This window comes from Rattus norvegicus, chromosome 1, assembly GCF_036323735.1.
Source record: "Rattus norvegicus strain BN/NHsdMcwi chromosome 1, GRCr8, whole genome shotgun sequence".
In the NCBI taxonomy this organism is placed as follows: Eukaryota; Metazoa; Chordata; class Mammalia; order Rodentia; family Muridae; genus Rattus; species Rattus norvegicus.
In genome coordinates, this window is record NC_086019.1 from 2648165 (window position 1) to 2670903 (window position 22739).

At 39.8% G+C, this 22739-nt stretch overlaps 1 pseudogene; it reads right to left on the reverse strand.

Annotated features, from left to right (window-relative positions):
• Positions 1-2026: 2026 nt before the first annotated feature.
• LOC134478875 (zinc finger protein 431-like) lies at positions 2027-11790 on the reverse strand (annotated as a pseudogene).
• Positions 11791-22739: the final 10949 nt, after the last annotated feature.

Here is a 22739-nt window from a genome sequence, read left to right on the forward strand (position 1 = left end):
CGGACTACCTCGAGAGTGGCCTGTCCTTCTACTACTGCTGCCTTACACGTTTCATCCTTTAAACAATTCTTAACCAGCTTCCATATAGCTTTGGTCCCTAGGCGCAGATCATCTTCCGCCAATTTTCTGTCAAGGTCTTTTCCAAGTTTGTTCCATGAGGCAATCGTAAACGAGCCTGAACAGGCAAACCAAGGCGCCACCCTCTCCACCTCCTTCACAAAGTTTTTAAGTGTTCCTCCTCCAATTTTGATGTTCCTCTGCTTTAACACTGTTTCCAAGGCCGTGACCACAGACTGTGAGGATCCCATGATGGGCCAGGAACGCCGGCGGCTTATCTACGTCCGTCTGACAAGGCGTGAGGTGAAAGGGTAGAGACGGACACGCTGCTCTCTTATGTACGGGAGTCTTACACGCGCCTCCCCGGACGGTGCCGCTTATCTACGTCGGCCTTATCGCGTCCTTGTTCCTCAACAGTCAAAATCGAAGGTAAAAGGGAGCTGCGCGAAGCTCACTTATATACGAGAGACTGAGACGCGCCTTCAGCTGCTGTGATCGTCCTTTTAACAGCGAAAACGGTGAAAACAGAACATAAAGAATAGTGTGGCTCCCAGGACAAATACTATAGCCTCAACAAATCCTTCCCAAGGCGGTGACAACCCCAGACCAAAGTCCAAGAGAGGGCTGCCTCTCCGAACGTATCTACCTGCAGTTCTGAATCCTCCTTGTCGCCAAGGGATCTCCGACGGTGCTGACGATGGTGAGGTCTTTCCCGGGTTTTTGGCACCAGATGTCCCGCGCTACGTCTCGCCAGCAGGAACGACGCGGCACACATAGGATCCTACTACAGAAAAGCTTTAATGCGTCTTGAGAGGGAGAGCATAAGCTTACAATGCGGAGACGGAGAGTGAGGAATAACAGTCCCTTATATAGGAAACTATCCTCGCCTAGGACGTGTCACTCTCTGACTGGTCGCTGCCAATTATGCCAGATGACGTACCAAAACGTACGTGTCCCTTTGAGTAGGGACGTTACCAGGCGCCTGCGTATTGCCCTTTTTACTAGGTGCGTTCTGCCGGATGCCGGTGCCATCTTGTAATGGAGTTTGTGAGGACAGCTCCTCACATATGTGAGGACAGCTCCTCGGACAGCTCCTCACATCTCTGTGAGGACAGCTCCTCGGACAGCTCCTCACAATGGGATTATAGGGTTTTCATGCATTATGTAATGTATTTTGACAATATTCCCCCTTAATTTCTCTTGGGATTGCATTGAATCTGTAGATTGATTTTGGAAGTATGGCCATCCCATGAGCATGCAAGGTCTTTCCATCTTCTAGTGTCCTCTTTAATTTTATTCAGTATCTATAAAATTTTCATTATAGAGGTCTTTCACATCCTTGGTCAGGTTTAATTCAAGAGATTTTGGGGGTGGGGCGCTCTGATTTTTACGTTGTTTTGAATGGAATTATTTCCCAGATTTCTTTCTCAGTACATTTTTACTGGTTGATAAGGCTACTGCTTGACATATATATTATTATGGTGAGATGTGTTTCTTATATTCTGAGTTTCTGTGGGATATTTGACATGATTGAAATGTTATGATTTCTATTCTATCAAAAAACAAAAGATGAGAGAAATTTATAAAATATATTGACATGTTGAGCCAGCACTACATCTCTGGAATAAAGCATTTTGACCATGGTAATTTTTTGATTTATTTTTCAAGAGTTTGAAGGTATTTTTAAAGAAATTTTGCATATAAATTGCACCATAAATGGTGGAGATTGGTCTGTGTATATCTGGTTTCAGTATTAGGCTAATAGTAACTTCATAAAGAGTTTGGTAATGTAACCTTCCTTTGCTATTTAATAGCATAGTTTGAGAAGGATTTGTGTTAGTATTTTATTGAAGGTCTGGTAATTTTATTTGGTAAATATTTGACCACAACTTCACTTGTACTGCTCTCTACAAAGTTGCTCAATTTTTTTTTTCATTTTTTTCATTTTTTTTTTTTTTTTTAGATCTTCACGATTTACTTTTGGTAGGTTATATACATCCAGAAAACTATGTGCTTTATTTTAGAGTTTTCCACTTTATTGGAATAAATGATTTCTAAGAAAAGACCTAATGATTTTTCTGAATTTCATTAATGTATGTAGTAACAACTCTCCTTACCCCTCAAACTATTTACATTGAAGCTTTTCAACTTGATTGTTTTTGTATTTGAGGATTTTATGAATACTATATATCATTATCATCCCTCCCTTTACCACAGCCAACCTCCTCCCATTTCCTTCCCCAATTTCACACTTTTTCCTAACCCCCTAAAACTAAACGCCAACCTAACCCTACCCGTCTTGTCCCCAACCTTAACCCACACTGCCCCGCAACGGTTTAACCCTAACCCCTAACTTTCTAGCACTAACTGCACACCCAACCACACTCTTCATAACCCCTACCCTTCTAACTCAGCTTGTTTCCAATAGACTCCTGGCATTTACTTTGACCATGTTTTTGAATTGTTAGGTATTTATGCAGATTTCACAAAGACTTTACCAAATTGAGCCCATTCATAAGGCTTCTCTCAAGAATGTTATTTTCTGCATTCACAGGGTTTCAGTGAATGGAAGTATGACTACTTTTGTTATAGTGAGAACTATTGAAATGTGCAAAGGCTTCACCATATTTAGTACATTCATAGTTTCTCTCTAATGTGGTATCTTTTATGCTGTTTGTGTTAATTTGGGTTTTAATGCTGTGAAAAGATACCATGACCAAGGCAACTCTTAGAAAGGACATTTAATTGGGGGGAGGGGCGGTATACAGATTCAGAGGTTCAGTCTATTATCAAGGTGGAAGGAATGTCAGTGTCCAAGCAGACACGGTGCTGGAGGAGAGTTCTACATCTTGATCAGAAGGCAGCCAGAAGACTCTTCTGCCCTGGGTAGAGTTTAAGCATGGGGACTCAAAGCCCACCCTCCCCCACAGTGACATACATCCTCAAAGGCCACATCTACTCCAAAAAGGCCATACCTCCTAACACTGCCACTTGCCATGGGCCAAGTATATTTAAACCACCATACCTTTGAAGATCACAGTAAAGGCTTTACTGCATTGGTTACATTCATACGGTTACTCTTTAGTACGTATGTGTTCTTTTATGTAGTTGGAGGTGGCTTGATTGTGAAAAGGCTTTACCACATTGACTACATTTTAAGGTTGCTCTCCAGTATGAATTCTTTCATGTTGTCAAAGTTGATCATGAGAGGCAAAGAACTTACTAAATTGCTTACAATCATAAGGTTTCACTCTAGTATGTGTTGCTTTATGTTTTCGGAGACTAGCATTACATACAAAGGCTTTACCACATTCATTACATTCGTAAGGTTTCTCTCCAGTATGAATTCTTTCATGCCTTTTAAGGTCATTCTGACCTACAAAGGCTTTACCACATTGCTTACATTCTTAAGGTTTCACTCCAGTATGTACTGCTTTATGTTTTCGGAGACTAGAATCAAATACAAAGGCTTTACCACATTCATTACATTTGTAAAGTTTCTCTCCAGTATGAATTCTTTCATGCTTTTTAAGGTAATTCTGACATACAAAGGCTTTACCACATTGCTTACATTCTTAAGGTTTCACTCCAGTATGTACTGCTTTATATTTTCGGAGACTAGAATCAAATACAAAGGCTTTACCACATTCATTACATTTGTAAAGTTTCTCTCCAGTATGAATTCTTTCATGCCTTTTAAGGTCATTCTGACCTACAAAGGCTTTACCACAGTGCTTACATTTGAAAGGTTTCACTCCAGTATGTATTGCTTTATGTGTTCGGAGACTAGTGTTACATGCAAAGGCTTTACCACATTCATTACATTTGTAAGGTTTCTCTCCACTATGTATTACTTTATGTGTTCGGAGACTACCATTCCATACAAAGGCTTTACCACATTCATTACATTTGTAAGGTTTCTCTCCAGTATGTTTTCTTTTATGTTTTTTAAGATCATTCTGACCTACAAAGGCCTTACCACATTCATTACATTTGTAAGGTTTCTCACCAGTATGTGTTCTTTTATGTCTTTTAAGATCACTCTGAACTACAAAGTCTTTACCACATTGATCACATACATAGGGCTTCTCTCCAGTATGTATTCTTTTATGTACTTGGAGAGGACTATGAGATGCAAAGGCTTTACCACATTGATCACATTCATAGAGCTTCTCTCCAGTATGTATTCTTTTATGAACTTGGAGATAACTATGAGATGCAAAGGCTTTACCACATTGATCACATTCATAGAGCTTCTCTCCAGTATGTATTCTTTTATGTACTTGGAGATAACTATGAGATGCAAAGGTTTTACCACATTGATTACATTCATAGAGATTCTCTCCAGTATGTATTCTTTTATGTACTTTGAGATAACTATGAGATGCAAAGGCTTTACCACATTGCTCACATTCACAGAGCTTCTCTCCAGTATGTATTCTTTTATGTACTTGGAGATAACTATGAGATGTAAAGGCTTTACCACATTGATCACACTTGTAAGGTTTCTCTCCAGTATGTGTGCTTTTATGTGTTTGGAGATGACTGTTTTGTGAAAAGGCTTTACCACATTGATTGCATTTGTAGGGTTTTTCTCCAGCATGCATCATTTTATGCATTCGAAAATTTCGGTGATGTCCAAAGCCTTTATCACATTCATTACATTTGTAGGGTTTCTCTCCAGTATGAATTCTTTCATGCCTTTTAAGATCATTCTGACCTACAAAGGCTTTACCACATTGATTACATTCATAGGGCTTCTCTCCAGTATGTATTCTTTTATGTACTTGGAGATAACTATGATATGCAAAGGCTTTACCACATTGATCACATTCGTAAGGTTTCTCTCCAGTATGTGTTATTCCATGCGTTTTGAGATGACTGTGTCGTGCAAAGGCTTTACCACACTGATTGCATTTGTAGGATTTTCTTCCAGTATGTATTAGTTTATGCCTTCCAAGAGTACAACGACGTTCAAAGGCTTTACCACATTGATTACATTTGTAGGGTTTTTCTCCAGTATGAATCCTTTCAAGAGTTTGAAGCTGAGAATCGTATGTAAAGGCTTTATCACGTGGCTTACATTCATAGAGTTTCTCTCCAGTATGTGTGCTCTTATGTCTTTGGAGATGACTATGTTGTGCAAAGGCTTTACCACACTGAGTATTTTCAGAGGGCTTCTCTCCAGTATGACATCTTTCATGCCTGCAAAGATAGATAGTTGGCCCATGGGAAAGCTTTACCACATTCACTATACTAAAGAATCTTTTTACCTGTGGAAATTAATTTTATAATTTGGTCGAATTGTAAAGAAGAATCACATCTTAAGGTTGTATCACTTTGTTTACACTCATGGTTTCCCATTCACTATGGGTTGGTAAAAGTGTTATTACATGGGTCATATTTGTACCATCCTTTCGCTCTATGAGATTTCTCATATATTTGAAGAGAAATGGAAGAGCTCAGAGCTTTACCACATTGAGTACATTCATATGCTTTCCTTTATTGTGAAATACACTACATTTGCATACCACATCGGCCAAGTGAATCAGGACAAACAGAAAGCGATTTCCACAATCCTAGAATCCATAGGGATTTTCTGCTATGTGACTTTATGGATATATTCCCAATGAAGTTGGGAAACCAACTAATTTTAAACTTGTATCACAACGAGAGAGTCTGCTCAATGTGGACTACTACATATATCTTAATTGTTCTGGGGGTGGGGGGCATAGCTCCTTTCACTATCCTTGTGCTCACATGGCTTGTATCCATTGTGACACAGGATATACCTGTAAAAATATCAAACGAAAGATTTCCACATTGTATTCACACAGTTTGACTTTTTGTTCATCATAGACATATGGTATAAGAATCAAGGTTTCTCTTCAACAACATTCTTGACTCTCATAAACTGTCCCTCTCACTTAAACTTAACAATGTTAGTATATGAGCAATCAGCTTTACTATGATATATTTGCCTATTTGAAAAATAAAATTATCACCTACTCTGTGTGTGTGTGTGTGTGTGTGTGTGTGTGTGTGTGTGTTATGAGACTAAACAGATTGGCAGGTATACAGAATAGCTGTAATGTGGCTATAATTCAAATGGTAAGATCTGTTAAGGCATTGTGTCTTTGTCTTCTTTCTTAGAGGAATGCCTTGCAAAAAACCAGTCAGACACCTGACATTGAGGTACATGGATTTGTGAGAATTTAATAATCAATACACTTAAAGAAGGGCTTTTTTTTTTTACACTGTTGCGTTTGTTTAAAAGTTCCAGGACATACTATCGTGCCTTCAGAGGCATATTCATACCAACTTGCACATGAAAATTACCTTCCATGTCTTCTGAAACTTTGACAATGTTCTTCAATAGTATGGTCTTCCCAATTGTAACCTAAAATACAGTACCAGAAAATGTATGATATAATATTGGAAATTAGGCAACATTTAAGTTACTATCTTCAGTGAACCTGACCTTTTCACCTCATTCTTCTTTATTCTCAATTGAAGTTACAGAAAAGCAACAGTAACAAAGGAACATTTGTTTCCTTATCTTAAAAACTGAAAGAAAATTCACTGTCTTACCTATAGCAGTGAGGTTCCTATAGGTCTCCTGCATCACATCTTTGTAAAGACTCTTCTGTGAAGGATCCAGCAAAGCCCATTCTTCTTGAGTGAAGTTCACATGTACATCATCATAGGTCAATGCATCCTGAAACATCCCATACATTTGTACAACAGTAACCATGATACCGATATCACTGTAAATGTATGCTTCTTGTGCTTAACCCACTTATTTCTTGACCCAGATGTTCTAATGTAATTACGAAATCATCTTAGAAGAAAACTGAGTAATAAGGTTCACCTCTGTCATATCTTTGCTCTTTGGGTAGGATATAGCCTTGCAAGAGAAATGCTAATTAATGGAGGGGGGCGCAGTATTGAGCACACAGAGAAATTGTATGAACAATTACTAACTGCAAAAAAATATCAAGTGAGCATATAGGCTCATGTCTTTAATTCAAGCACTCAGGAGGCAGAGGCAGGTATATCTGAGGTCTATCCAGGACAGCCAGAGGTACATATTAAGACCCTTTCTCCCCTATGAAAAATCAATCAAACAAACAAACAAGAAAGATAGAAAGGACTCAGAGGTTTTTACTAGAGTTCCTACAAAGAATTACATTCACTGCACTTCTGTATTCTTCTTCCATAATCTTGAGGTGTCCCAGTTTTAACTGTAACAGTAATGAGATCTTACTAAAAGGGGATGAATGTTTAAACAGATACAAACAGATAGCTGAAAATACTGGCAATGTAAATGTTGATCCTAAATAAGCAACATAGGACAGGAGCTGGCTCAGCAGTGAAGAGCTCTTGCTGGTCTTAAAAATAATTGGCCTCAATTGCCAGTAGTTAGAAGGGAGCTTCACAACTATTGATTACTCCAAGTTCCGTAATTCTGAAGCCATTTTCTGACTACTATGGGGATTAGGCATACATGATGTGCATATGAATGTCATGAATGATATGTATGAATGTCATGAATACATGCCATCCTGAGAAACAGAACATGCTCTCTGTCAAATTTCAAAATTCATAACATGGATGAAGATCAACACAGCAGCATATGCTTGACATGTGCCAAAACCCACAGTCCAACCATCAGCCAATAACATAAAAATGAACAAACAAACAAACAAACAAACAAACAAAGAGAAAGCGGGGCATGTTGGCCCACATTTAATCCTGGCACTCTGGAGCCAGAGGCAGGTGGACCATTTACATCTGAGGCCCCACGTTCTAAACAGCTACTTTCAGGACAGCCAGGGCTACATTGAGAAACTTTGTCCTCAAAAACAAAAACAAAATTAAAATTATAAAAAACACCAGGCTTACCCGCGGATCCCGGCCCGCAGCAGCTCTCTGCTCCCAAACCCCATGGGAGAGAGACCTCACCGCCTGATCAGGTGGGCACTCCTGAGGCTGCAGAGCGGAGGAGACCACCAAAACTGCCCACCCCTGCCCACATCCCTGGCCCAAGAGGAAACTATATAAGGCCTCTGGGTTCCCGTAGAGGAGGGCCCAGGAGCGGCAGGACCCCTGCCGGAGACACCGCCGGAACCTGAAGGAAACAGACCAGATAAACAGTTCTCTGCACCCAAATCCCGTGGGAGGGAGAGCTGGACCTTCAGAGAGGCAGACACGCCTGGGAAACCAGAAGAGATTGCACTCTGTGCACATCCAGACGCCAGAGGAAAACACCAAACGTCATCTGGAACCCTGGTGCACGGAGGCTCCCGGAAAGAGCGGCGCAGATTGTCCGGGTTGCTGCCGCCGCGGAGAAGACTTAGGCAGAACCCCACGAGCAAACTTGAGCCTTGGAACCACAGGTAGGACCAACTTTTCCCCTGCAGGAAACCTGCCTGGTGAACTCAAGACACAGGCCCACAGGAACAGCTGAAGACCTGTAGAGAGGAAAAACTACACGCCCGAAAGCAGAACACTCTGTCCCCATAACTGGCTGAAAGAAAACAGGAAAACAGGTCTACAGCACTCCTGACACACAGGCTTATAGGACAGTCTAGCCACGGTCAGAAATAGCAGAAGAATGTAACACTAGAGATAATCTGATGGCGAGAGGCAAGCGCAGGAACCCAAGCAACAGAAACCAAGACTACATGGCATCATCGGAGCCCAATTCTCCCACCAAAGCAAACACAGAATATCCAAACACACCAGAAAAGCAAGATCTAGTTTCACAATCATATTTGATCATGATGCTGGAGGACTTTAAGAAAGACATAAAGAACTCCCTTAGAGAAAAAGTAGAAGCCTACAGAGAGGAATCGCAAAAATCCCTGAAAGAATTCCAGGAAAACACAATCAAACAGTTGAAGGAATTAAAAATGGAAATAGAAGCAATCAAGAAAGAACACATGGAAACAACCCTGGACATAGAAAATCAAAAGAAAAGACAAGGAGCTGTAGATACAAGCTTCACCAACAGAATACAAGAGATGGAAGAGAGAATCTCGGGAGCAGAAGATTCCATAGAAATCATGGACTCAACTGTCAAAGATAATGTAAAGCAGAAAAAGCTACTGGTCCAAAACATACAGGAAATCCAGGACTCAATGAGAAGATCAAACCTAAGGATAATAGGTATAGAAGAGAGTGAAGACTCCCAGCTCAAAGGACCAGTAAATATCTTCAACAAAATCATAGAAGAAAACTTCCCTAACCTAAAAAAAGAGATACCCATAGGCATACAAGAAGCCTACAGAACTCCAAATAGATTGGACCAGAAAAGAAACACCTACCGTCACATAATTGTCAAAACACCAAATGCACAAAATAAAGAAAGAATATTAAAAGCAGTAAGGGAAAAAGGTCAAGTAACATATAAAGGCCGACCTATCAGAATCACACCAGACTTTTCGCCAGAAACTATGAAGGCCAGAAGATCCTGGACAGATGTCATACAGACCCTAAGAGAACACAAATGCCAGCCCAGGTTACTGTATCCTGCAAAACTCTCAATTAACATAGATGGAGAAACCAAGATATTCCGTGACAAAACCAAATTTACACAATATCTTTCTACAAATCAGCACTACAAAGGATAATAAATGGTAAAGCCCAACATAAGGAGGCAAGCTATACCCTGGAAGAAGCATGAAACTAATCATCTTGGCAACAAAACAAAGAGAAGAAAAGCACACAAACATAACCTCACATCCAAATATGAATATAACAGGAAGCAATAATCACTATTCCTTAATATCTCTCAACATCAATGGCCTCAACTCCCCAATAAAAACACATAGATTAACAAACTGGATACGCAGTGAGGACCCTGCATTCTGCTGCCTACAGGAAACACACCTCAGAGACAAAGACAGACACTACCTCAGAGTGAAAGGCTGGAAAACAACTTTCCAAGCAAATGGTCAGAAGAAGCAAGCTGGAGTAGCCATTCTAATATCAAATAAAATCAATTTTCAATTAAAAGTCATCAAAAAAGATAAGGAAGGACACTTCATATTCATCAAAGGAAAAATCCAACAAGATGAACTCTCAATCCTCATCTTCGGTTGGTTTATATACAAGTGTGCAATTTCTAGGCTTCAAAGTAAAATGATGCTATCTGGTGCTGGATAGAGGAGCCTTATTTTTTATTATGGCAGCTTGCTATTTTTGTCACATGGTGATTTGGTTGAACACAATAAAGTACAGTAGTAACTGATCTCCCCTTCTTCCTGGATGAGTGAGGAGATGATTAAATGTTGATGTCAGCATCCTTGAGCATATTCCGATGTGCTTCTGCTTCTGTTGAAAAGGATGCTGTGTTTATTTGTGATCCGAAGCTTTGAAGCACTACTTGGCATCTCCTTCCTTGGAGGTCTCACTGTTTAAACATAACAGATTTGATAGCTTGTTGGTAAGGTGAGGTCCAGCTTGTCTCCACTAGGTCATCTTCATGTGAATCCGGTGGTTATACGGTTTTGTTCTACGGATATTTCATTTTTTTAATAACAGTTTTAGCTGACATTCATGGAGAGAATGAATCCTTAGAACTGTGCCACTAGTGAAAGGAAATCCTGTCTAGAGTATGTTTCTTTACAAAGCTGTGTCACACCATCCTTTGGGCCCTCTGCTGGAAAAGTAGAATCAAGTCTCAAATAATGCCTTTTAAATTGTATTCTCTAGTATTATAGATGTAGGACAGTACTGTATCATACCTCTGTGGATGTAAAATAGCTTGTACCTGCTTTATGACACGTAGTAGTGACCGTGCTTTATCAGAGCTGTTTTTAATGATGTTGCTCAGAATGTTTTCTTTCCAGATGATGATTGAGAAGCTAATTAAAAAAAAAAAATGGTGCCAGGTACCACAAGAGTAACAGAACTGTGCTGTTTTCTTGGGTTTTGTTTTTTTACTTTTTTTTTTAATGGAGTGTGCTGGATGTCTCTACAGTTTTGTTCAGATGACTGCAGAACCTGGAAAAGCTGTTGCTGCTGTTGATGCATAACACACTGCTATTATTGGTCTTTTTATATAAATATAAATATATATATACAGATATATAATTTGAATTTTTTGAAACTTTAGCTCTGCTGTCAACTTTGGAAAAAAGTATCCCCGTTTACTGTGTTGAGTTCACTGTACAAAAATTAACAGCCATATTGGTCTAGAAATGTTGAACTTAAGTTTTTTCCATTTGTACAGGGGTAACACACTGTATTAAATATGTAAGGTCTTATCTACGTGGGTTTGATTACAAAAACTAATAAAGTATTCTCTAAATTTAAAAAAAAAAAAGAAATCATAATTCCACTCTACTGAGATATAGGGCCTCTTCTCCAAACTCTGGCCATGATGGAGATTAAAAGAGAGGTGTCAGTAGACTTGAAAGGAAGAACAAGTATGGAGAGAACCAGAATGAATTCACTGACGAAACTAACATGATCCCTACATCCCTCACTATTTTCTCCAAGAAGTGAAACAGCAAGAGTAAGAAAAGAAACAAAGGAAGCACAAAAACAAAGAGGTGGGCACTTTGATTCTGAGGGATAAACATGCAATCTTGCCCTCATTTCAGCTTATAATGCAAACCATATTTGTATTGGCAAGGCACTAAAACCATAGGTTTACACACATGAATGAGCATATGTACCATATTGGAACATTTTCTCAAATATGACAAGATTTTTGAATGCTGGCAAAAGCCCTCTGTGCATATATGTGTGTGTGTGTGTATATATATATATATATATATATATATATATATATATATATATATGTATATATATATATATATATATATATATCTCAACTGCTAATTCCTTCTGACTTCTAACTGCCTGATTTTCTGAAAGTTGAAACCATTTAAAAGTAGTAGATTATTGTAGTCAAGGTAATAAAGTTCAAAAGTAGATGCAAAAAAAAAAAAAAAAAAAAACACCAGGCTTGCAAAATACCTTAGCACTGAATAGCAATTTCTTCAAGTGAATCTTATGTGATTTAGGTTTAGAGTCTACAATGCTGAAGGCAAGACAACATAAGAAGGAAGCTGACTAATCAGGTACAACCACTACACAATACACACACACACACACACACACACACACACACACACACACACCCCACACAGGGAATGGGTTGAGTCTATAGACACCCAAATGTCATCCCCAATAACTAATCATCTAGATAGGTTCCTCCTACAACAGCTTCTATTGAGAGAACTGAGTTGGCCAGAGCAAGGCTGACTCCTCCATGACAGGTTGTAAACTGACAGACTGGGAAGCTAGGTCTAAGTTTCTGTTTCCCAGAACTGGAAAAGTCCAAACAAGTCAATTCTAGGAAAACCATCCCCCACAGGCAGCTAATCAGGAGCTTCCAATGACCCTAATAGCCTGCAGCAGCCCATATACTCTTCAAATGCCCCAAATCACTTCTGACACTCTTGATTGTCACATCTTGTAAAATCATTAAGCAAGTTATATCTTTCCAACATACAAAGGCACAGAATACCCCTTCCCATTCCAGTGGAGAGGAATGTGTACATAGTGAGGGAAGATTGGACCAAAGCAAGAAACCCAGCAGGACAAACACCAAATCATGCAGCTCTGTCTCAGACACAAGGAGCTTCAGATTCAAAAGGCTTAGATGGCCATATCCCTGCAACTTCTCATACATCTCTCGGCTTTGTTACCTCCACTTGCTATATGCAGCTCTCCATGACAGGTGTCTCATAACTTGGGTATCTCTATATCTTGTGGTCTCAAATGCAACTCAGGCTTCATCCTCAGATTCATCCCATGCACTCTCACAGTGTCCTCTCTCACTGGGGCTCTGACTCTGCCAAACATAGATGGCTGGAACAGTGCTGAATTGAAACCACGAGGGAAGAAGCCATAACCTTACATTTTCCATCTTTCTTATTTCCAGAACTTGGGTGCCACGCTTGGACCAGTAGTAGCAGGTTATATATGAAGTTCCTTCCTGGGTCTAGGAATGACTTTGCCAACTCCCCCTTCCATTAACTGAAGTCTTAGCAGGAGGGACTGTTTCCCTTAATTCACCTTCCTAGGCTTCCAATCCTGAGCAAATTCCTTCTCTTTAATGGTGATAATCTCTCTGAAAATTCATGCCTCTGCCTCAGCATTTGGCTGCCATGTGTAACTTCCCAGGTCTGCTTTTCTCTACAAACCACAGACTTTGCATTTATATCTGCTTAACTTGTTTTTTTCTTGTAGTCCAGAATGAGTTACTAGTAATAATCACCTAACAGATTCAAAATTTCACCTAAGAAATATAGCTAATTGTTTTTTAATTCTGCCTTGCTCAATTTCTCAGAGCATGGGTGGAATAAGAAAGACTTGGGGTCAAAATACCACATAAATGACCTCTAGGTAAATTTTTCATGGAGTCTATTTTCCACTGAAATCCTATGACCTCAACTTCTGACTGCATTACTTGCATGACTCCAGTCATCCAGGTGCTACAACAACAGCTAATTGAGCTCTGAATACAGCTTTCTATGCTTTTTGCCATCTCAAGCCCTGATATTTACCACTTTCCTCCAAAGGAGAACATTTCTAGTTTCTCTAGTTTCTGTCCAGCAACAAAATAACGGGTTTTTTTGTTTGTTTTTTGTTTTTTTTGTTCTAACTTGCTACTTTCCTACTTTGATTCAATTCTCTAACCAAAAGCATCTCAGGAAATAAACAGGTTCACGTGTTTGGACCAGTCACAAGACAGCCATAAATTCTGGAGCTTAGGATAGAAACTCAAGCTTCAAGAAAAGGCAAAGACCATGAACAATTATTCTTTTCTGCTTGGTCACTGTCTCATACTTACCCAGCTCTCTTACCCAGCGCAGGCCCACTTGCTCAGCGATCCTACCACACTCAGTGTAGAGCCTTCGCACATCAATCATCACAACACAATCTCTCACTGACACAGCATCCAGACATTTTGATGAGGGCATGCCCTCAAGAGAGACCCTCAGATGATTGTAGGCTCTAAAATGTTCACAACTGAAGCTAACTAGGACAAAAAGGTAATAATATATCAGAAAGTTTAAAAAACCCAAATCAAATGTGTTAACAATATCGTTTAAGTAGCAAAAAAACAACAAACAAACCACACACACACACACACACAATCAAAATTAATGATTACAAAAACTGGAAAACACAGATTTCTCAAGAAATGAGGAGAGGCAAGCCTTTAGAAGAGGACACTAAAACTTTTTCCCGAACTATCAAAACTTCAAGAAATTCATAACATAGTAAATTTTCAGAAGATAAAGGTGACAGAAAGTGTTTTAAACATGAACTACAAGAGTGTAATAACAAATTTATGAAATTACAGGACAATACTCATCCTGTCTATTCTGTTTCTCATCTTTGCCAATAAATAAATAAATAAATAAATAAATAAATAAATAAATAAATAAATAAATAAATGGGATTAGCTGTGGCAAAATCCCAGGGAATTGGGCATAGTGGCAGCCTAAGGAATGGGAAAATATTTTTTTTAAAGAAATCCATATGTTATAGAAGCCTAATATATAAAATACATAAATACCTCAAGAAATTAAACTTTCAAAGTAAAAAATTCAATTATAAAATGGTGTAAAGGGGCTGGAGAGATGGCTCAGCTGTTAAGAGGATTGACTTCTCTTCCAGAGGTCCTGAGTTCAATTCCCAGCAACCACATGGTGGCTCACAACCATCTGTAATGGGATCTGATGCCCTCTTTTGGCTTGTCTGAAGACAGCTACAGTGTACTCACTCACATTAAATAAATAAATCTTTAAAAAAAAAGGGGGGGTATAAATCTATAGAGAGAATTCTCAAAAGAGGAATCTCAAAAAGCTGAGAAATATTTAAAGAAATCATTATCATCTCAGCCATGAAGGAAATGCAAAGCAAAACTACTTTGAGAATCTATCTTGCACATGTCAGAAGGGCTAAGATCAATACAAGTGACAAGTCATGCTGGTAAGGGTGTGGAGAATGGGTAACAACTCTCCATGCTTGTAGGGTGCAAACCAATACTGCCACTATGGAAATCAGCATTTCCTCAGAGTCCTGGTGCCTCAGAACCCTGAGAATCCATCTATCTCAAATCACAGCTATAAAGCTCTTGGCATCTATCTAAAAGGTGCTCCACCCTACCACAAGGCCATTTGCTCAACTATGTTCATTCATACTTGTTTATTCATACTTGCCAGAACCTAGAAACAACCTAAAAGTATCTCAACTGAAGAATGGGTTGAAGGACCCTAGTTCTTACTGAAGCCTAAGAGCTGTCAGGAGGCTTGGCCTGGTGGAAAGTAGGTAGGTTATGGGGACCCTAAGGGCTTTTGCCAGCTTTACATCAACTGCCTCTGGTGAAGATTAGGGCACGACCCAGCTTCACGCCTCGGGCCAAGGCTAGGACAAGTTCCATTCTCCACCCAGAGTCCTTGGGAGGAGCAGGGACATTCTTGAAAATCCTGCAGAATGTACTGATAGTAGCCTGACTCGCTGGTCCCAGATAAGAGCTCAAAGGCATGCCATATAAGTTTGAACTGTAAACCTGCTATTGTAACCTGTACCTCTGAAAGTATAAAAACTGCTTGTCACAGCCATTGGGGTCACCTTCCAGTCCCTCACTACGAGGGGCTGATTGAAGGTTGACCCCGACACACCTGAAAATAAACTCTTGCCTTTGCATTAAACTCCATTCTCATGCCTCACTTGGGGGATCTCCTGGTAGTTAAGACTCACTTTGAGCCCTATGGGGTACACCAAAAATGTGGTACATTTATCACTCAGCTGTTTATAAAGATGCCATCATGAATTTACAGGGAAGTAAATGCAACTAAAGAAATCACACCCAGAATGACAAACATGACATGCATTTACTTAGAAGTGAATATTGCCTATTAGGTAAATAGTAATCAAACCCAGAGGGGTTAGTTAAAGAGTTGGACTCTAGGGAGGAAGCACAGATCTCTTTCTACAGGGGAAATAGAATAATTTCTGTGAGTAGACCAGAGTTTGATGGGAACAGGAGTAGGGAGGATCAGTTGAGGGGGATGCAGGGGAAAGTAAAATGCAGGAAGAAACAGCTGGAATTAGGGGTTATTTGGGAGTTAGTGTAGAAATCCAGTACAATGACAACTTCCTGGATGACCAGGTGACACTAATGAAAACTCCTAGTAATGGAGGATATGGAGTCTGAACTGACCATCCTTTGACACCAGGCAGGGTTTCGATGTTGCTAATAAGTTACATATTGTTGAGCTGTTGGCCAAGGCGGTCCCTTGAGATCCTTCAACAATCCTTGCTGATGCAAGGACAAATTTTGCTCTCAGATAACTGACAGCAGAGACTGATCATTAAGGACAAATTCCACACAGTTCACTGAATGCAGAGGTCAAGCTAGTACAGGCTCGGAGCCTTCACCCCTGTGTTCTAGTCTCTTTGAGGAGAGAAGGTACTCTACAGGATAAAAGGAAGAAAGAGAAACCTGGAAACTCCCCTCCGCCCCCAACACCCATACACACCTACAATTGGTCCTTCCTAAGATGTGCTGGGGCATGAGGGTAACAAATTTGTTTGAGTGACCAACCAATGTTTGGTTTAACTTGAGGCCTTTGACATGAGAGGGAACCCATGACTAACACTGACTGGATTTCTAGGAATCTTACAGAAACTTAAATGGCTAGCATAGAGACAGCATGGGTCTATACCAGGTCCTCTGCTGATATGTTATGGCTGTTAGCTTGGTGTCTTTGAGGGACTCCTAACAGTGGAAGCAGGTGTAACTCTGATTCATTGGCTTGATCTTGAGATTTTTCCTATCAGGTTGCCTTGTCCAACATGAAGGCTTTCACCTTGTCTTTTTCCATCTTGTTTTGTCTGTTAGGTCTGCTCCTTTTTGAAGAGGAAATGGGTGGGGGGGGGATGGACCTTGGGGAAAGGATAGAAGTGAGGGGTAGTTGGGAGTGCAGGTTGGGGAAACAGTGGTCAGGATATATTATATGAGAATCTACCCTCATATAAAAACTTAATTCAATATTGTTTAAATGAAAGGCAAAGAAGGGAAGCTATAGTGAACAAAGAAAAGCAAAATCATAAAGATAGGGACAGCAAGATTGTGATACATACAGTACTTGCTCTATTTTTGTAGACAGTGACTATCACATAGGAATGTAAAAATACCTAGAAGGCTTACTTCCTCCTTCTGATAATCTAGGCCTAGGAAGCTTATAGCTTCTGTACAATCTTATCTAGGTCTAGAATGACGGGGCGTAGGCCTGGGGGATTCAACAAAAGACACAGACTAGTGTCATTTTTGCTAAGAAAATGCCAAAGCTTTACTGAGGTTCACAGAATATACACCCCAAGTTCACTGGGTGGAGAACTCCCGAAAGCACAGTGGAAAAATAGGTTATGTCCTCAGGACAAAAACAGGAACAAAAATCAGGAACTGTGTGTTACTGCCCAGGTGCCAAACAGAAAGATCAAGATGTTCCTTTGTTAGGAACTAAAGCTTCCACATGCATCAGCAAGGCTCAGCAGGGGGCAAACACCGAGGGGGCTCAGTAGAGTTGGACACTTGAGTGTTTTGGGCATCAGAGACTTAACTGTTAAATAATCACCCTTTCTTCTTCTTTTTGAACTCTGGCTGGTCAACTCTGCTCTTCTAGCTCTTACTCTTCACTCTAACCAATTCAAATTGCTTCTTTCACTTCTGACTGAATTGCTATGCTTGGCCTCAAACCAACTCTAGTAAACTGCTCTCTTCTCATTCTCTCACTCATTTTCTCTTTCTCTGTCTTTAGCCTGCCTGTCTCTGTAAAATTCTCCAGGTAAAACTGCCTCCTCCTCTTACCCTCTATGCTGCTTCCTCTTATATTGCCTCTTTTCCCTCTTCTCTTTAGAGTTGGGCATATCCTATTCTGTCAGATCTTTCCCTGATTCATCATTTTTTCACCCACTCAATTATACATTACTTACGAACATGAGCACTTCCTTCAAAAATGATGTTTACCTTCATCGTTTGAGAGCAAAGCTGTGTACTAAGGGCTGAGCCATACCAGATAGAAACACTTCCCCCCCCCCCCCCCCCCGCCAACCCTGCCTCCAGCAAATTGGACAGTCTCTGGGTTCACAATGCGATCAAATACTCTGCAACACAGGAGTTCATGACAAACTCATCTTGGGGCCAGTCTATATCTGTGAAATCAGAAGTTGTGTTCTCAGCAATGTGAAATATATATCACGCAGGAAACAAAAGCAATCACTTTCTTGTGTTAGCTTTCACTAGTTTGGAGTGTGGAATTACAATGCTTTTCATTTCATTCCAAAAGAATACTCATAATTGTTCTTAAGAAAAACTAATGTTTCAATAACTATTCAAACAGAAATAAATGAGATGTTGCACAAAATCGCTACATTAACTATTATTATGCATTAAGCCTAAATAAACCAATGTATAAAAATATTAAATGTTTAAACGCTTTCTCCAAAGCAAAAATGAAAGTGTTACCATCTAAGTTACATAAGGCAGAGAAAACAAAGAGCCGAGTCAGTTATCTAAGACTTTTACATGTTTGTTCAACTCTAATTTATCGTTAGTATTTAAATTCAAACAAAACAATCAATGTGGTTCTTTTTTTCTTTTCATTTTTTCAGAGCTGGGGACCGAACCCAGGGCCTTGCGCTTGCTAGGCAAGCACTCTACCACTGAGCTAAATCCCAAACCCCTTCAATCTGTTTCTTAACCTCGTTTTTACTTCTTCATGCAGTATGACTCATTGGCAGAGGGCTCTCATGCCATCCAAATAAAGCCACTTTCTGCATTTTTATAGCATACTACAATAGCACATTTGCTTCTCATCTATAACAACTCTTGCTACAGAAAACTTGATATTTCATTTCTCTTATCCCCATAATGTTCTAAATAAACATTAGGAAAAAAAAAAAAAAACCTTTGAAGGAGATTGTTTCAGCTGGATTCTCTGCTTTCTGCCCTTCTATACGAATTTGACGGGAATTTGACCATGGACTAGGACTTAGGAAGTAGGTTCAGGTAAGAATATTTACATTTGGGCTAGTAACATTCCTTTTCTCTTATCAAACTGATGAGCCCCTAGAAACAATGATCACAGGACTTTGTGCCTTGTTTGTTCCTTGACCTAGAATTGACCTTATTATTTGCTTGTACTAAAAATGGTAGAAAAGCAGACTAGGAAAAATAAACCCGCTTCAGCCTCAGCACTGGCTAGAATCATGCTATATATTGTCTAATTTTCTATTTCCTTCCAATCCTCACTCCCTCCGTTGAGACCCTGTTGACTGACTGAGTTGACTTGGTCACCCTTCATTTTCGAGTGCTACCTACAATGTTGACAACATGGTTCAAGCTCCCATATCCATCTGATAATAAGAGTGCATTAAAGGTTAAAATTATATGGGAGAAAGAAATGGGTTGATAATGCTTAAGCTATAATTACATGCTGTTTTATGACCAATAAAGCACTGACTGTGAGAGTCTTTACAAGTGCATAATCCTTTATCCACTCCTTTAACCCAAGGCACCCTAGGTTGCCTAGAGGCACCTAGCTGGTCCTCAACAAATGAGCATTGATGTTATTTTCATATTTAGGCAAGTATGAATACAACTCCAAAAACATGAGCATTCTGGTGCTTTTTAAAACTAATTTCAAGTGCATGGAAACTATACTGAGAAGACTGCTGGGATCCATGGCAATTCTGTCATTTTTATGAGAAGTTAGTGTTGGTATGAGGAACCGGCTTTATGGTTGCAGGTTGTCTCCAAACCCAGCGATAGCAGTGACATCACCCAGAGGTGAAAGGGACCTGTGCATCTGTTGTCATATATTTCCAGTGTCCTCCTAGTCCATCTCCAACCCTTGTTTGCAAGAAGTTATGTCCCTACCCAAATAAAAAGCCAACCCTCCTGACCTTCACCCCTTCTTTCTCTTTTCCTCCTTTGTGCATCCCCCATCCCCAGCACCAATGAAAGTCTCTCCCGTGGAACCATACTGGCCAGGTGTGGTCTGTCTGGGCACGAGCCTCGATTCCAATACAACACTCCATAGGATGGGGATTGCTTGAGTGTAGGTATTATGTACACATGTATCAGAATACATATGTTAAACATGCACAATTTTATATCAACTATATAAACACAGTCTTAACTAGTTTTAGTAGGTATCTATGGAAAATCCCAACCTACTGCTATCAGAGTTTACTGCTAAGACACAAGCCTGTGTCACATCCAGATTCATTGTCCAATTCTGGACCATGCTTTATTTTCACTCTTTTTGCTTTCTCAATTAAGTCATACTTATAAAGATCTTGTCTATGTGAGCCTAAGGATGAATTCTGTGTCACTAAAGTCTACACTAAAGTCCTCTTTCTATGGCTTTGTACATTATTTCACATCAGTTTCAGTTTCGCACACATACTATATAGCTTGCTAAATGAATTATTATGTAGAATATCTTTTACCAAGTTATATAACTGTAAACAACACCATTATAGTGATGTTAAAAAAGGAATGTTGGGTATGTTCAATTTGCAGCAAAATTCAAAATTTAAAGAAAACGTCTAATAATATATAACAGGACAGCTGATTTCAAAGCTATTTGCCATGTGAAAAAAACCTCAGAATCATCAACAGGATTATGAAGAAACAGTACACATTTTGGCACAGTATAGATTCCATCTGTACTTATCAAAGAGCTACAACTATCAAAAGTTTTAGCACATTTGTGAAAAAAGGAGATGTAGAGAAAAAAAGGCAAGAACATAAGCCCCAAATTATAGTCAAGTTTTAATCAAAAGACCTGAGGAAACTCAGCCAGGAAATGTGTGAACTTGACCAATATTACCTATGATTGCATGTGTATTCAAATAGAAAAAACACAGATGTACAAACTCCCACAAGAATAACTCAAACTGACCCCTAAACTGCTATATTTCTGACCCTCCGGCCACTACTGACCCCACGCTCTAGAGCTCTCTATGTGGAGGTGGTAAGAAAGGAGGGTTATGGCTCTGCGGCTCCCAATGCCCCGTGTGATCTCACACAAACCCAGCCCCCGAACCCACACACAAACGAAGGTTGAAGAATAACTTAATGTCTGCTTCCACATGATGCCATGTGGATTTTAGTAATGATGTAGAATCTGCCCTGCCTACCTACACCCCACCCTGCACACCTGAGAAACCTCTGCATCTCAGAAACTCCTTTTGGACTCTGGAACTGAATTTCCCTGAATCACTCCATTCACTGTGACTGCTGATAGTGGAAAGGTAAAAGGATTTTAACCAAGTATTGCCAAAGGATGATTCTCATAACCTCATCCCTATGTTCTGTACGTATTTTGGAGAATTGTTTGTTAACTTGTAGCTTTGCATTCTATGGCACTGTGGGGAATAAAAATTATGAAAAACAAACGAGGCAGTTGTATTAACCAGCAGTCCCCCCAAATCTAACTCTTGGCTTTGCATATTCACTGCCCCCAGCAGAGACTGTTCGACTCATGCTGCTGGTTCAAGTACAAGGAACTAGATTCAAGGATCTTTTTCTCCTCCATGCTTGTTTCTCTCTTATCTGGTATTAGGGGGTGAAACGAGGTTGGGGGGGAGGGGGGCAGAGGAGGGGGATTAAGAGTGGGGAAAAAGAAACCACAAAGTAGCAAAGACTAGCACAGATCCAGTTAGCTGGGTCTAAAATGCTAAAAGAGGATCTAGCCTAGGTAGATTTTACAGTCCATGTATGCTGTCACCCTTAAGTTTCTTTTAGCTTCAGGTTCCAAGTTAAGTTTTTTTTTTCTTAAGATTTATGTATTTTATTTATATGTTAGTACACTGTGGTTTTCTTCAGACACTTCAGAAGAGAGCATCCCATTACAGATGGTTGCGAGCCACCATGTGGTTGCTGGGAATAGGATCTCTGGAAGAGCAGTCAGTGCTCTTAACTGCTGAGCCATCTCCCCAGCCCATTTTTTTTTCAGGTTAAGTTTTGAACAATTTAAATATAAACTGGAGGCTACAAGTCTGGCCACTTAGATAGGCCATTTACACAGCAAACATTTCCAGGATGTTTCTTAAGTACACCTGTGCCCTAAAACAGTAGGTTAGCGACAGTGTCCTAAGTGGAAGGTCTCAGATGAAGAAAAACATAGGAAAAGGAGAAGCTAGAAAGTATAAAAACTGGGGTGGGGGTGGAGTGGTCTTAAGCTAAATAAGCTTAAGAAGAATAGCACCTTGCATATGGTTTAGAAAAGGTAAATGGAAAGAACCGGGAGACATCTATGAAGTCAGCAGAAAGATTAAACTATGAACTTAGCAGAAACATCATATAATGGGACACACTCAGGAAAAGTCTAATAAACAGTGCTGCACAAGGAACTCAGTGTATTTCAAAAATATTCCTTACCAAGCCTGTAGTGGCCTTGGGAACCATAGCCCCATAAGGTGGGAAGGGATGTTGTAAAAATGTAAAAATAAAGAGGGTATTGTTGGTCTTTTATCCCGCTAGGTCCAGCACAGCAGTGCTCCAAGATATCTGCTATGTATCTTGGCAGAATCACATCCCAGCCCCACACTTTCCTACACTGAAACCCCCACATAAA